Here is a 15,719-nt window from a genome sequence, read left to right on the forward strand (position 1 = left end):
TTTATCAGAGACTAGTATTGCAACCCCCGCTTTTTTTTGTTCTCCATTTGGTTGGTAAATCTTCCTCCATCCCTTTATTTTGAGCCTATGTATGTCTCTGCGTGTGAGATGGGTCTCCTGAATACAGCAGACTGATGGGTCTTGACTCTTGATCTAGTTGGCCAGTCTGTGTCTTTTAATTGGAGCATTTAGTCCATTTACATTTAAGGTTAAGATTGTTATGTGTGAACTTGATCCTGCCATTATGATATTAACTGGTTATTTTGCTCGTTAGTTGATGCAGTTTCTTCCTAGCCTTGATGGTCTTTACATTTTGGCATGTTTTTGCAATGGCTGGTACTGGTTGTTCCTTTCCATGTTTAGTGCTTCCTTCAGGGTCTCTTGTAAGGCAGGCCTAGTGGTGACAAAATCTCTAAGCATTTGCTTATCTGTAAAGGATTTTATTTCTCCTTCACTTATGAAACTTAGTTTGGCTGGATATGAAATTCTGGGTTGAAAATTCTTTTCTTTAAGAATGTTGAATATTGTCCCCCACTCTCTTCTGGCTTGTAGAGTTTACTTTTTTTTTTATTATTTATTTTTTGAGACGAAGTCTCACTCTGTCACCCAGACTGGAGTGCAGTGGCACAATCTCGGCTCACTGCAAGCTCCGCCCCTCCAGGTTGAAGCAATTCTCTGCCTCAGCCTCCAGAGTAGCTGGGATTACAGGTGCGTGCGTGCCACAATGCCCGTCTAATTTTTTTTGTATTTTTAGTAGAGACGGAGTTTCACCATCTTGGCCAGGCTGGTTGTGAACTCCTGACCTCGTGATCCACCCGCCTTGGCCTCCCAAAGTGCTGGGACTACAGGCACCTGCCACCACGCCCGGCTAATTTTTTGTGTTTTCAGTAGAGACGGGGTTTCACTGTGTTAGCCAGGATGGTCTCCATCTTCTGACCTTGTGATCCGCTGGCCTCGGCCTCCCAAAGTGCTAGGTTTACAGGCGTGAGCCACCACGTCCGGCCACTGCCTAATATTTTAAAACTCTTTGTTTTATCTGAGTCAGCTGACTGTTTGGCACAATGTAGCCACTCAAGTCTTAGTGAAAAGAGTAAATAAATGAATACCAAAATAAATAAGCATTACAGAAAGCTCAATTGAGGTTCAAACGTATAAACGTTTTAAAAACACATTAAATATGTTTAGTAAAACAAGTTAAAAAATGGATGGTAACATACTGTGATACGTTGAATAACGCCTCTCAAGATATTCAGATCCTTATCTCTTAAAACTGAATGTTATCTCATGTAAAAACGAGACTTTTCAGATGTGATTTGGTTAAGGACTTTGAGAAGGGGGAGTTATCCTGGATTATCCTGGAGGACCTTGCATGTAATCACAAGTGTTCTTACAGAAGGGAAGCAGTACAAAGAAGGCAATGTGACCACTGGAGTAGGATTCTATGCTGCTGGTTTTGAAGATAAAAGATGGGGCCAGGATGCAAGAAATGCTCTAGAAGCTGGAAAAGGCAAGTAAATTAGTCTTCCTCTATCGTACAGTACTGCCAACACTTGGTTTGGTCTAGTGAAAACATTTCTGACTTGTGATCTCCAGAAGCATGATGGAATAAATATCTGTTTAGGCTACCAAATTTATGTTAATTTATGACAGAGGTCATAGGGAACTAATACACACTGTGAAGTCCTTAACAGATATGTGAGTTGACCCTGGCTTTCTATAGACTTGAAGACTCCTGCTGGAATGGAAGCTGTCTTGGTGGTGGAACCCCACATAAAGGGAGAGGATGGGATAGAATCCCATCGGTGCCATCTCTTCTCAGTCATTGCCTTGCTAACAACTTTAACTCCATGCCAGAACATCTGTTTTAAGTGGAGTTTACCTGCCAACTAATGAGAGATTACTAGGCAAAAAAGAATGATTCATGTCTCTCAGGCTGTGTAACTTCAAAGTCTCCAAGGTTGAGCCTCTTGGCAAGCCACAGCACTGAATACTCAGCAAACGTTTAGAATGAAATGAAAATTGTCTTAGATAAATTGGCCAAAAAAATCCTGAATATGAGCAAAAATAGAAAAGTGTACCTTTGAAAGTATAAAAAAGGTAAAAGAGGCGAAAAACATGCCAGCATATATAGAATGCTACTAATTCGTTCAACTTTTTTTTTAGAAATAAGAAAGTAAAACAGATGTGTCTCCAAGTTGACTTGACATTTTTGAAGTAGTTTCTTGAAATAGAAAAAATCTAAAAGAATAGAAAAAATCTAAAGTTAAACTGATAGAGCATAAATAAAACAACAAATTTTGAGGATAAAAGAATATCAAGTAAATATACCATTAAAGACATTAATAAGGAGTCCATATAAGTAATTCTTATATTTCAAAGACTGTAAATGTCTATAGTACGTATCACTCTACTAAGTGCAACCTATGAAAGACCCCTATTTTATTTCAGTGAGTCACTAAAATACCTTCATCAAAAATACACTGTTGGGCCACTAAATTCCTTTTTTAATATCTACCCTAGCAATCTCAAGTCTGCTCCAGTGACTTACAATGTACAAATCATTACACGCCATCCTTTCAAGTCAGTAAACATTCGTTATCTACTATGTAGTGGGCACTACTGAAGTTTCTGTCTCCAAAGAGTTCCATGAATTTGAGGATTTGTGGACAGTATCTGATGTATCATCATTACTTATTAATTTTCACATTCTTATTACCTTAAAGCAAATGGGTCAAATTGAAAAGATGATTCTGTTTTCAAAGGATGCCCCTAAGCAGGTTACTGAAAACATTTCACCACAATTTGGTATATATATATATATTTTTTGGTTTATGCACATATTTCTTAACAGTCAGTATTAGGAGGAGTTTTCATTCTCAAGTTTCCTATTTTGTACTGAATAAAAATTTAAGGATAACTTAATCATTATATTAACATAATGAGTCTACATACCTTCCCCTTTATGTTTTAGCTTTAAAAATTATTTATTAAATTTTTTTTTTTTTTTTTTTTGAGACGGAGTCTCGCTGTGTCGCCCAGGCTGGAGTGCAGTGGCGCGATCTCGGCTCACTGCAAGCTCCGCCTCCTGGGTTCACGCCATTCTCCCGCCTCAGCCTCTGAGTAGCTGGGACTACAGGCGCCCGCCACCACGCCCGGCTAGTTTTTTGTATTTTTAGTAGAGACGGGGTTTCACCATGTTAGCCAGGATGGTCTCGATCTCCTGACCTCGTGATCCACCCGCCTCGGCCTCCCAAAGTGCTGGGATTACAGGCTTGAGCCACCGTGCCCGGCCTAAATTTTATTTTAAAGTTATATAAATTTTGTTTTTAGAGACAGGGTCTTGCTCTGTTACCCAGGCTGGAGCGCAGTAGCACTCCAGTGAGCACAGCTCACTGTAACCTCAAACTCCTGGGTTCAAGCAGTCTTCTTGCCTCAGCCTCCTTAGTAGTTGGGCACGGGCTCAGGCCACCATGCCTGGCTGCTTTTTGTTTTATTTATTTATTTATTTTGTAGTGATAGGGTCTCACTATGTTGTCAAGACTGGTTTCAAACTTCTGGCCTCAAGCAATCCTCTAGCTTCAGCTTCCCAAAATGCTGAGATGACAGACGTGAGCAACTGTGCTGGTCTTATTTTAGCTTTTATCTGATACACATCCCTTATGTCAATTCATGCTGTTCTCTTTTTCTACTTATTAATTTAACTTTTACCACACTAGTTGGTTTTTGGTAAAAATCACAAAGCTGGACCAAGATAGGGAATTTGTGTCACGTAAAAATGAGAGTGTAATGGGGGATGGTGTGGCCTCATTATGTGAATTAATTGCAATGGCATCTGACTTTTTTAAAACTAGTTCATAGCAAGAAAGATTATAATTCAGAGTGTGTCATAATTGCTGAAGTGAAATTACATGTAATAAACTTCCTTGGCCCACTGTCCCTTAAGAATTTCAGTCCTAGCAGCCAGATCATCTATGTTCCTGTGGAACTGGTAGGGACACAGCAGAGGCCCTGGGCATTTGGCAGGGCCTCAGGTAGAGGCTCGTGGTCAGGCCAGCTGTGCTGCTTGGTCTTCTCTAACCTTGGCCTAGTTAATTGGGCTTTCATCTTTTAGTTTCAAGAAGTGAGCCTTGGTCTTACCTGTCCATATTATTTTACATCTGGGGATCCTGCTAGGATCCCAATTACTTCATGACTAAAGTTTCCCTGTATTCTTGATAATCTTCTCAGGTTTGGACTCCACTTCTGTCTGCAAAGTCCAGGTATCAGGACCAGATGGACTTTAGTTCTTTGTTATCTGACTTTACTGCTTAGTTTATTATATTTTCTTTATCCCCACCTGGTACCAGAGCCACCCAAAGTCTACCAGGAAATATTCTCTGTCTAAGAACTGACTCTTGGCTGTTCATATCACTCACTGTTTGAGCAACTCTTGACTTTTCTCTATAGATTGTGGTTAAGGACCCTTCCTCGTTACCTACTATACCTATCCCATTGCCAAGCCTCAAGGACAACATCAACTGCTTTTTCTATATCTATAAGTAAATGACAGAGGAAACCTTGAAAAATATTTGTTTTCTTTTTTTTTTTTTTTTTTGAGACCGAGTCTCGCTCTGTCGCCCAGGCTGGAGTGCAGTGGCGCGATCTCGGCTCACTGCAAGCTCCGCCTCCCGGGTTCACGCCATTCTCCTGCCTCAGCCTCCCGAGTAGCTGGGACTACAGGCGCCCACAACCGCGCCCGGCTAATTTTTTGTATTTTTAGTAGAGACGGGGTTTCACCGTGGTCTCGATCTCCTGACCTTGTGATCCGCCCGCCTCGGCCTCCCAAAGTGCTGGGATTACAGGCGTGAGCCACCGCGCCCGGCCTATTTGTTTTCTTTAAATTTGGTATATTACTTTATAAAAGAAATGTATACTTGTATCAAACACATTATGTAGTAAAAAGTGAATGGCCCACCTTCTGTATCCTCTCATATTACCCCTTAAAGAAACCAGAGTTAACTGTGTACCAGGAGTAGTTAGTTGTCAACCTCACTGCCATGTTAGAATCGGCAGAATTTAAAAATAAGGATAACTAGGTCGGGTACAGTGACTCACGCCTATAATCCCAGAACTTTGGGAGGCCGAGGCGGGTGGATCACTTGAGGTCAGGAGTTTGAGAGCAGCCTGACCAACATGGTGAAACCTTGCCTCTACTGAAAATACAAAAAAATAAGCTGAGCATGGTGGCGCGCACCTGTAGTCCCTGCTACTCTGGAGGCTGAGGCAGGAGAATTGCTTGAACCAGGAGGTGGAGGTTGCAATGAGCAGAGATCACGCCACTGCACTCCAGCCTGAGTGACAGAGTGAGACTCGGTCTCAAAAAGTAATAATTAGTCTCTGCTTGGTGGTGTTTAACAACCAGTCGTGTGAGGGTAGGGGAAAGAGGAAGGGTCTAGCTTGTAGCAATTGTTGGTTACTCATAACTGCTCCCATTATGAACAATTTCAAGCAACCAACATGAAATTGTGAAGTTAACTGGCTGATTGAATTTCTGAAAATCTTACAATTGCTTCTTCGGAACCTGGATGAGCTAGCTTTTGTAGACAACTGCCTCCAGCCCCATCTCATCCCATCCCATCCCATCCCACTGTAAATGAATCAGAATCTCTGGGCATCAGTTCAAGGTAAATCTTTCTCATGTAGAGCTCTTGTAAGGCCGTATTAGGAACCTGGGTTTGTAACTTGTCTCTGTCACTTAATATCTGTAACTTTGGGAAGCTTATTACACCTTAATTTTCTCCAAGGATAACATGGTGATCTTAATTGTCCCTATTTCACAGGGTCATTACAAGATTAAATGAGTTGATGTAAGGCCTGGCATGTTAGCTATTACTAGTTTGTCAGAGCTCAGTTTCTTCCTTATAACTGGGCTGCTTAAAGAAGACTACTTAAACTTGAATAGTAATTCTTGGTTATTGAGTTATTCAAAGCAGCTTAAGGATCTGTGTTGCAAAAAATTTAAGATGAGCCTAGATTAAGAATTGAGACTGAGGTCAAGTAAGAATTCCAGTTAAAATGAGAACTAAAATTCACAGGACATTGAATTTCTTTCCTTGCTCCAGGCTTGGATGAAAAGGTTAGGGAACATTTGTTCAGCTTGAAACGTTTCCTATGGACTTACCCCAATATTGTGAACCTAGTTAAAAAATGCATACTGCTTTGGCTGTGCACATCACACAAAGGGGCACATTCCTTTAAACAAACTCACCTCCACAGAGTAATAACAGGCTTGGGCTTTGAATACTGAAAGCATAAACCACTGCCTTGAAATGAATTTCTAAAAAAGAGCTTAAGGGTTCGGATCCACTTCTCATATCATTAAAATACCTGCTCTCTTAAGGAAACCTTGTCCACTTTAACTCATAGAAATTAAGAGCTTGAAGGCACCTTAGAGATCATTCCTTATTCACTTAACGGGAAACAAACTGTTGCTAGTTAGGTCTGGGGTTTAATAAGAAAGTTCTGAACAAGCCTCTGGCATTTCCTCAAATGTTTATAGGTTCTCAGTTTTTTCCTTTTCAACTGAGCCTTCTAATGGATTTTTCAACTTTTGTGGAAAGTCCTGTTAACCACACTTTGCGAGGTCACTCTAAACAAAGGGAGAGCTATTAAACAAGAAGATAAAGGAACCATAATAGGAGTTATTTCTAAGTAATAGCATTGGATCAGTTTAGAAATAAGTCCCTTTGCAGCAACAAACATGTGGGATTCAACTCCAAACCAAGTTGTGGTCAGTGTTAAACAATAATGAAAGGTCTAACTTTTACAGATAATCCACATTCCCACAGCTCTTTGCTTCTGGAAAACTGTTTACAGTGGAAGAAGTAAGATACAATTACCATGGAGGCTGCCCCATAGAGTAGCAATTATGTTCCCAGCTTTGGGCATTTTCCTCTGTGGTTCAGAAATCTGGAATTCATCTTTTAAAAACATGTTTTGAAATTTGACAGATGACATGAGATGTCAAGAAGGAAAGAGAAAGGAGCCCATATTTTTTTGAAGTTCTTTTTTCACACAAGACACAGTAAGTAGTGGTTTCCATATGTTTTCCCATGGAGCTTCATGACAACTGTAAAGTTGGGTGTCATAATGTGGTTGAGTCTTAGGATGAACGTTTACTGAAATAGTTTTGTGCATCTCTGACTCCAAACCTCTCGGTCAATCTTAGACACACGCTGCTTATGGAAGTCAAAGACTAATGCAGTATTGTTATAAGGGCATTGACCTGTTTAGGTGTCTTTGTGTATTCTTCTAAAGCTCCACTGAGAGTAGAAACACTGTTATTCATCTTTACATCTATGACCAAGGATTGCCCCCTGGTGCATAGAGGAAAACTCTTGCTCTGCAATAATGGGAAAGATTTCAACATTAACATATGATTATATAATTATACACCCTATCAGACATTCCATGATTAGATTTTCACATGCCTTTTAATAGGAAATTAAGTAGGACTTAACATACTACTTCATTTTGGCACTTAGTAGTTTTCTTCTCCCACTGAAAACGGTCCAGTAGTCCCAGAGAGAGTTGTTTTTGGATAAACATAGAAATTGACCTTTCTGCTGTTAAAACTTGAAACTTGCGTTTGTTTTATCTGAGTTCCTTCCTCAGGAAAGAACCTTCAGGCCTCTCAAAGTATCAAAGAACTGAAACTCACCAGATCAGGGTACCAGATGCCTCCTTGTTCCTCATTAGTTCCTGCTTTCTTACACGTTGCTACATTTCTTTCCTGCTGCATAAACCCGTAGTTTGAGTCAGAGAGATGGATTTCAGGCTGAGCTTCCATCTCACCTGTAGTATCTGAATAAAGTCTTCTTGCTCGGCAATACTCACTATCTAAACGATTGGTTTTCTGTGCAGCGAGCAGCAGGATTTACACTGAACTCGCCAGTTTTTTTGGCAACACACACAGTCCTGGAAGTGGGAGAAGAGTTTGTGTGAGGAGGCATGTTGAAGTAGTTTGTGTTTGGGGGTTCTCGAGTATACATGGAGGTTTAGGTTTATTACAATGGAAATAATTCAATGAGTGTCAAATGCCAATGCCTTAGGAATCAAATGTGCTAATGAAGATTGATATCTGTCATTTAAGTACCACATATCATTTTCTTTATGAAAAAACTCACTGAATCTCAAATAATTTACAATGAACTTTTAGACCAACACTAGTCCATATGTTATCTGAACTGTATAGGACTCATATTTAACTTCAAGTATTTTCAGTTAAATATGCTGAAATGTTTCAAGAAGTTAAAAGTTTTCTGAGAAAGTCCTGACTAATTTTATTTTTTCTTCACTAATATTCAGCAGGTGATGTTTTCACGGTACAAGTTTACATAAGAAATCTTATCTATCATGTTGAACAATTAGTCAGGTTTCAGTTGGGAAGCATACTGCAAGATAACAGTCTGAATGGTGTCTGAAAACATTGCATCTTGTGTGAGAAGCAGGTCTGGTGAACTTGCCCTTATATATACCTAATCTTAAATACATGCTCAAAAAACAGGTAGAAAGTTCCTGCCCAAAGATGTTTCAGTTTTTAAAAAGGCATGAGGTAACCAGTCAAGGGCCTAAAACAAGAAAGACTCAGTTTCTTCCACAGCAAGAACCTAGGTTGTGTGTTTCACAGGTCAGGCTGAAATAGGAAGTCTGTAGAAGGCAGGTCCCACCTCAGAGTTTCAGCTGGGGAGATTTTAGACCCACAGAGAAGCTAGAAAATATACACAGGGAAGGTTCCCACTGACACCCCTTTGAAACTGCAGGGATTTCTTTACAGCATGTGAAGCTGGAAAACCTCTTTCTGTGAAGTGCCAACATAGAATATTGGGACTTACTGAACTCAGATGGAACCAGAACACTTACCTTTTTCTTCCCACTCAGTTCTCCCAGACAGAACCCTTGGCGTTCTAAGTATGGGTTGAAGGGGCTAAATGTAGCCTCTGGATGATGAGAAAACTATAGATTTCCTTTTGGATGACCAAGATGTGGGAAGGAGCTATTGGAGTTATTCAAAACAAAAACAAAACTCCAACAAAAACCCCAAATCAGTAGAAAAGAAATCAACCAGCTGACCTTGAAAACCCGTGTGAAAATCTGCCTAGTCAGACTTTGTGATTCTATTTAAAATCTTGTTTCTGCCCTGTCTTAATAGGCTTAGACTCTTTTTACTATCTTTTATTTCTGTTTTTTGACAGATTTCATATTCCTAAGCTTTTGCTGTCATTTTATTTGTGTTAATATCTGTTATTTTTTGGGGGTGAACAGCAGGAGTTGCTTTTGGGCTCCCTGAACATGTAGTGATTGATTCTGGTTCTAGATTCTAAAGTGAATTCTAGCAACCATGTGGATGTTTAGAGATGAGAGTGAGAAATTAGTCTCTAAGAATGGGAGGAACTGGCTGGTGGGAACAGTCATGGGGAAGAGGTCTTGGGACAGGCAAAGAAGTTGGAGATTAGGTATATATACCTCAAGGCATGCCTAAGTGATGATAGATTTCCTAGCCTATGGAAAAGTTAAAAGTAGCTACCATGGCCTTCAGGTTCATGGAAGAAAGAAAAAGAAATAACAAAACCCAAGCAGAGCAGAGTAGGCAAACCTGATTAAATTAACCCCTTGGTTTCAATGCTAACCTACTTCTACCCCCACCCCCCAATACCATGATGTTTCAGTGCCTGCAACATGTGGGCATTGAAATATTTGTTGAAATAAAATGCTGCATTTGTGTGAGCGTATTGTTGAAATTGAGCTATAACCTTTGAAAGGAAAACCAAGACCTTGGATAAAGACAGGAAGAGAATATGATGTGACTTCTCCCATTTCTTCTAAACATAACATGATTTTACTTATCTTCCTTTATAAACATGGAGCCTTTTCTCAGACTGTAATTGGATATTCTTTTATTTAAGGTAGGATTGGAAATGTAAGCTCTGAAGATGGAAATGTAGTTGGGGAAAGGCTCACAAGGGATACAAAGGAAGTCCCCAAAGTATTTATACAGCAGTTTATCAGACATGGATGCTAAGTGTTTAGAAACAGGTGGTACCTGCAGCTGACTAAAACGTGTAGTCAATAAATTAAAAACCAGCTGGGGGTGGTACAGAAAGTGGTTTTACAGGTGTCAGAAAAGCAAAAGGCATGCCAGATTTAATGGCACTTGATTTTATTCTAGTTGGGTAATCTCAAGATTTCCTTATTGGTGAAAACATTTAGGCAACCTATATACTGCAATAGTAATAAACATTTCTCAATAATTATCTAACAGAGTTGATAAGATCACTGCAGTTATTTCTGTAGCTGTTGTGATAAGAACATTGATTTTTTTCACTATCATAATTTTAAAATATAATAGTTACTTCCTTTTCCCAGGAAAATAAAATACTATTTAAAAAATCAAACCTAAGAACTGTATTGATGAAAGGTATTTATGTGCATTAAAAATTAATTTCAGAGTTTTTTTAAATAGCAAATCTCCTTTGTGTATTTAAAGTGGCATTTCTATTGTACAAATATTCAGAAAGATCTTAATTTGTCCAGAAGTGCTACAAATATTTGCTTGCAGCTTTTTCAAAGGATTTATATTACAGAGGTAGAATTATAGAGAGGAATGACAACTTAGTAGCTATGAGATCTTAAACGTATTTAACTGCTCTGACCTAATTTGTAAAAGGAGGAAGCTGAGATACACATTTCTAACATAGTTTCCAGTTAATCTACCCTATAGGTCTATAATTCCGCTACATATGAGACAGTTTTCCTAAATAACAAAATTCTCATTGTATTATTGTGCAAGCATATTTCTATTTACTAGAAAATTAGCCAAAGAGCAGAAGCTTATTTACCTGATTGCAACCCATTCTCCCCTTTCTCTGTTTGCTGTCTCTGTAGCAGTCATACTGTTGTGCAATGAGGAGAACTAGCAGAGCTATTTCAGAATTCTTCCAGGTTTTCTCTTGCTCCAACAGCACAGTTGCAAGTAACAGTCATTTTAAATGCTTCCTCCCACTCCATTCTCCAATTCAGACACCTTCATTTCTCCTAAAAGGAAAAGAACCAGTCAGCTTAACAAAAAAAACCCTACTCCCTAACAAATTATGAGAACCAACATATGTAGCAAAATATTTTGTAATCATTTAACCAATCTAACAAAAGAATTAAAGTGTATGCATGACCAGAGCATGCTGTGCTCTTTATTTTCCCACTTATGGTGCCCACGAGTATGGGTGTTCATTCTTATTATTGACTGTTCTTACTAGCTATGCAATATGTTTACTTCTCTAGTTTTCAGAGGAGGAAATTTTTTTAGCACAATTTTAGTCCAACACGTACTCCTCTACAATTCATGTGGTTTGTCAAAAAAGTTAAGATTGCTGGAAAAAAGAATGAATGCCAACACGAAAACATGGTTTTCAGTGTCTGGAGTACTGGCCCTCCTCTTTGTCCATCTGGCAAAGCCACGTTTTCTTCAGCACTCTGCTCCGAAGGTTTAGTCCCAGGTGGCTGGTTACTTTTTAGTGTTTTAAAATGTACTTTTGCACACCTACCTCTAGGGATTCAGTATATATTACATTCAAAGATTATCTCACCCCACTTTAATTTTTTGATTTTCATCTCTGTCTCCTACACTTGTCTGAATTTGTAGGGGGATTCAGTACCATGAGTGGGTGAATAAGTGAATTCTTTCCCATGAATGCAAGGGAAGGAAATAACTATGAGAAGGAATTTGCAGAGATTTTTTTTTTCCCCCAAGAATGAATGAGGACATGGTACTAACAAGAGAGACAGAGAAGGAATAGAAAGAGTACAAAAGGAAATCCAGGAAAGAAGATTGATAGAAAAGTTAGAGAAAGGGTTTATATTAGAATGTATGTCAAGTTAATAGGGTCAAATACCCATTTTCAGATGGGTTAAGGGCCATAGATGAAAAGTGTATTTTCAATCAATAAGTATTCTATAAAAAGTAGTTTAGTACAATAATTAAGAAATACATGTTCATTGTAATTGATAAAACAATGCAAAGAGATGTATTTAAAAGATATTTTTTCCTCGTTCCTCTATTCCCAGTTGTTCCAAACTAATATTAAATGTATGCTGGATGTTAAAACTTCTATGACTTTCTCAGCGCTTATGCAAGCAAACATATATACATATAGAGGTATTGTTTGCTCTTTTACAAAAATTTCTATACCCATTCATGGGCAGATTAGCAATACATCATGGACATCCTGCAGAAGACTAGTGATCTAAGTCTTTTCCTTTCCTTCCTTTTCCCTTTATTTTTCTCATCCCTTTCTTTTCTTTTCCTTTGTTCAAGGTTTACATCTGTAGAATGGATACTCCACAATCTATTTCTGTATCAATGATAATCATTTGTTTCTACAGGCTTTTTCTCTTTTTGTCTCTGCAAAAATGTTGCAATAGTCATCCCATTATACATAGGTGCTTTTGTATCTATGGGGTGGATTCTCCAAAGTGAAATTGCCTGGCCAAAAGGTATGTATATTCTGAATGTTAACAATGACCAGATCTCTTAATGTTAGCTTATTATGAGAAGCTTAGGCAACTTGTAGCTCCAGAAATAAAATTGGAGCGCCCATTTTCCTGCATCTTCATCAGTTCCAAATGTCATAAATCTTTTTGGTTTTGCTGATGTGGGTGAAAAATGCTACTTTATTTTTATGTCTCTGTACTAATGAGGCTAAGCATCTTTTCATTTATTGACCAACTGAATTTTATCTTCTGTAAAAAACCATTTCTTCCATTTTTCTTTCATTGTTTCATTTTTTTTCCCTAATTGGAGGCATTCTTTTTGCTTACTATATGTAGTGAACTTTTGTCATATGCAAATGTTTTCATAGTTAATCATTTTTATTTTGACTTTGTTTATAGTGAATTTGCCATACAGCGTTTTAATTTTATTATGTCAAAATATGTCTCTTAAAATTTATGGCTTGAGACAATTCTTTTTCGCATAGGAAGTTTTCCTCTGCCCCAAGATTGTGAAAACATCTTAATTTTCTAATTTTTATAAACCTATAAAATATTTTTGCATTTAAATTTTATCCATCTGGGATTCATTTTGGCATATGGCACGAGGTAGATGATCTAGCTTGTTTTCTTCTACACAGATAGCCAACTATGTCAGGATCATTTATTAATAAACGAATTATTTCCCACTGAATCAAAATGCCATTTTTGTGGATTTATTTCTGAATTCTATTTTGTTCCATAAATCTACTTGTCTGTTTTTGTGTTGGTGCCAGAGTGTTTTGATTAAAGTGACTTTGTAGTAAATTTAAGTATCTCATAAGGTATATAATCCCCTTACCACTTTTCTTTGTTCAAAATTTTCTATCATATACACTTTTTATTTTTATTTTTATGTTTTTAACAAGAGAAAAGAATACAAGTTTATTTAGTGAAAGTTTTGCAAGACATGGGAGCTTTCATAAAGCAAAGAAGACCCAAAGAAATGATGTTTGGTTAATTTTTTAAAATATTACTATTTCCCTTTTTTTAAAATGTCAGTTTTTAATTTCAAAGGACACATGTGCAGGATTGCTACATGGATGTATTGTGTGATATTGAGGGTACAAATGAGCCCGTCAGCCAGGTACTTAGCATAGTACTCAATAGGTAGTTTTCAAGCCCTTGCCTCCCTCCCCTGTAGCCCCCCTCTAGTAGATCACATGATCTGTTCCCATCTTTATGTCCATGTGTACTCACTTATAAGTGAGAACATGCAGTATTTGGTTTTCTGTTTCTTTATCAATTTGTTTAGGATAATGGTCTCCAGCTGCATCCAAGAAAGGATAATTTCATTCTATTTTTATGGTTGAATAGTATTCCATAGATAGAAAATTTTTAAATCTCATCAACTTTAATACAATTTTATTCATTTTTCTTAAAAACAACAGAATCATCATTGAAATTGTATTAAATTAAGAAAGTAATATTGGTTGAATTGAATTTTTGACAAAGCTACTATTTTTGTTTGTTTGTTTTCCCGAGATGGAGTCTTGCTCTGTCACCCGTGCTAGAGTGCGGTAGTGCAATCTCAGCTCACTATAACATTTGTCTCCTTAGTTTAAGCAGTTCTCCTGCCTCAGCCTCTGGAGTGGCTGGGATTACAGGTGTGTACCACCACACCCACTTATTTTTTGTATTTTTAGTAGAGATGGGGTTTCACCATGTTGGCCAGGCTGGTCTCCAACTCCTGACCTCGTGATCCACCTGTCTCGGCCTCCCAAAGTGCTAGGATTACAGGCATGAGCCACTGTGCCCGGCCGCTTCTACTTGTTATAAGCATTGTTTGGACATTTGTGCATTCATTAGAATATTTTTGTTTTCTTAAATGACTTTCTAATATTAATTCCCCTCAATTTTTAAATTGTTTTAATTTTTATTATAGTTTTAATTTTTATTATGAAGGACATTATACATATAAATCATAATTTTTAATTTTTGTCATTCTGGTGGGTTAATAGTGATATTGATTTATGATCTTAGCTTGCATTTCCTTGCTTACTATTGGGGCTGGGCAGTTTTCATAACTTTTTTGGCCAGGTTATAATCTTTTATTGGTGAAATGATTGTTCAAGTCTATTGTATTGTCTTTTCAATATTGATTTGTAGTACCTCTGTAGTCTGTGTATGAGTCTTTTGCTGGTTATAAGTGTTGCAGATACTGTCTCCAATTCTGTAACTTGCTTCTTGTTCTTTTTTTTTCAATATAGGTATTTCAATAGAGAGTCTTGATTTCATTATAATCTAGCTTATGATTCTCTTAATTTTGTTTTGTTTCTTTGTTTTTGTTTTGAGACAGAGTTTTGCTCTGTCACCCAGGCTGGAGCGCAGTGGCACGATCTCTGCTCCCTGCAACCTCTGCCTCCTGGTTAAGTGATTCTCCTGTCCCAGCCTCCAAGTAGCTGGGACTACAGGCATGTGCCACCACACCCAGCTAATTTTTGTATTTTTTAGTAGAGACAGGGTTTCACCATGTTGGCCAGGCTGGTCTTGAACTCCTGACCTCAAGTGATTCACCCGCCTCGGCCTCCCAAGGTGCTGGGATTACAGGTGTGAGCCACTGTGCCCGGCCTCGTTCTTTTTTGTTATCAGCAGAACTTTTTATGTTCTGTTGAATCTACTTCAAGGTCCTGAAGAATTATGCAAACGTTCTCATCTAGGAACTTTGGTGTTTCTCATTGAAATCTTCAGTCCACCTAAAATTTTTAAAATATTATGTAGGGACCTAGTTTCTTTTTTTTGTTGTTTTTCTAATTATCTATCTAGTTGACCTAGAATCACTTACTGAAGGCCTCTCCTTTCCCCCGTGTTCTGGACTTGTTACTTGGTTGTATTGGTCTACTTGTCTAAACTTCAGGCAATGACATACCATTTTAGTTTTTTTACCTGTGTATCTAGCTAAGTATTAATAACTCCACTTTGTTCTTCTTCTTGGTCTTTTGCATTTTATATGGTGTTTAGATTTCCAATTTCTACTGGGGGAAAACCCCCCCCACAAAAAAACCAAACTGTAGAAGCTTCCCTCTCTTTGCTGAGGGAACATTTGGAAGAAAACTTGGTTCTCCCTTTCAGTCTTTTCTCAAAATAGAGGACACAATGTCCTTTAAAAATATGACTCAGGGCCGGGCATGGTGGCTCCTGCCTGTAATCCTAGCACT

General features: G+C 38.1%; 1 long non-coding RNA gene across 3 annotated transcripts in view; it reads right to left on the reverse strand.

Moving 5' to 3' along the window:
• LOC139359088 (uncharacterized) overlaps window positions 1–11,067 on the reverse strand; it is a 48,078-nt gene extending 37,011 nt beyond the window's left edge. For 2 of the 3 annotated variants that reach the window (XR_011614720.1, XR_011614718.1), the window contains exons 1-2: window positions 10,878–11,067; window positions 7,700–7,956 (exon numbers count right to left, since the gene is read on the reverse strand). This is a non-coding gene — a long non-coding RNA (uncharacterized lncRNA). Of the gene's footprint in view, window positions 1–1,211; window positions 2,239–7,699; window positions 7,957–10,877 lie in introns of those variants that run through there. The other variant, XR_011614719.1, reaches the window with a different exon arrangement.
• Between the last annotated feature and the right edge of the window lie 4,652 nt (window positions 11,068–15,719).

Source organism: Macaca nemestrina, chromosome 16 (genome assembly GCF_043159975.1).
Source record: "Macaca nemestrina isolate mMacNem1 chromosome 16, mMacNem.hap1, whole genome shotgun sequence".
Taxonomy (NCBI): domain Eukaryota; kingdom Metazoa; phylum Chordata; class Mammalia; order Primates; family Cercopithecidae; genus Macaca; species Macaca nemestrina.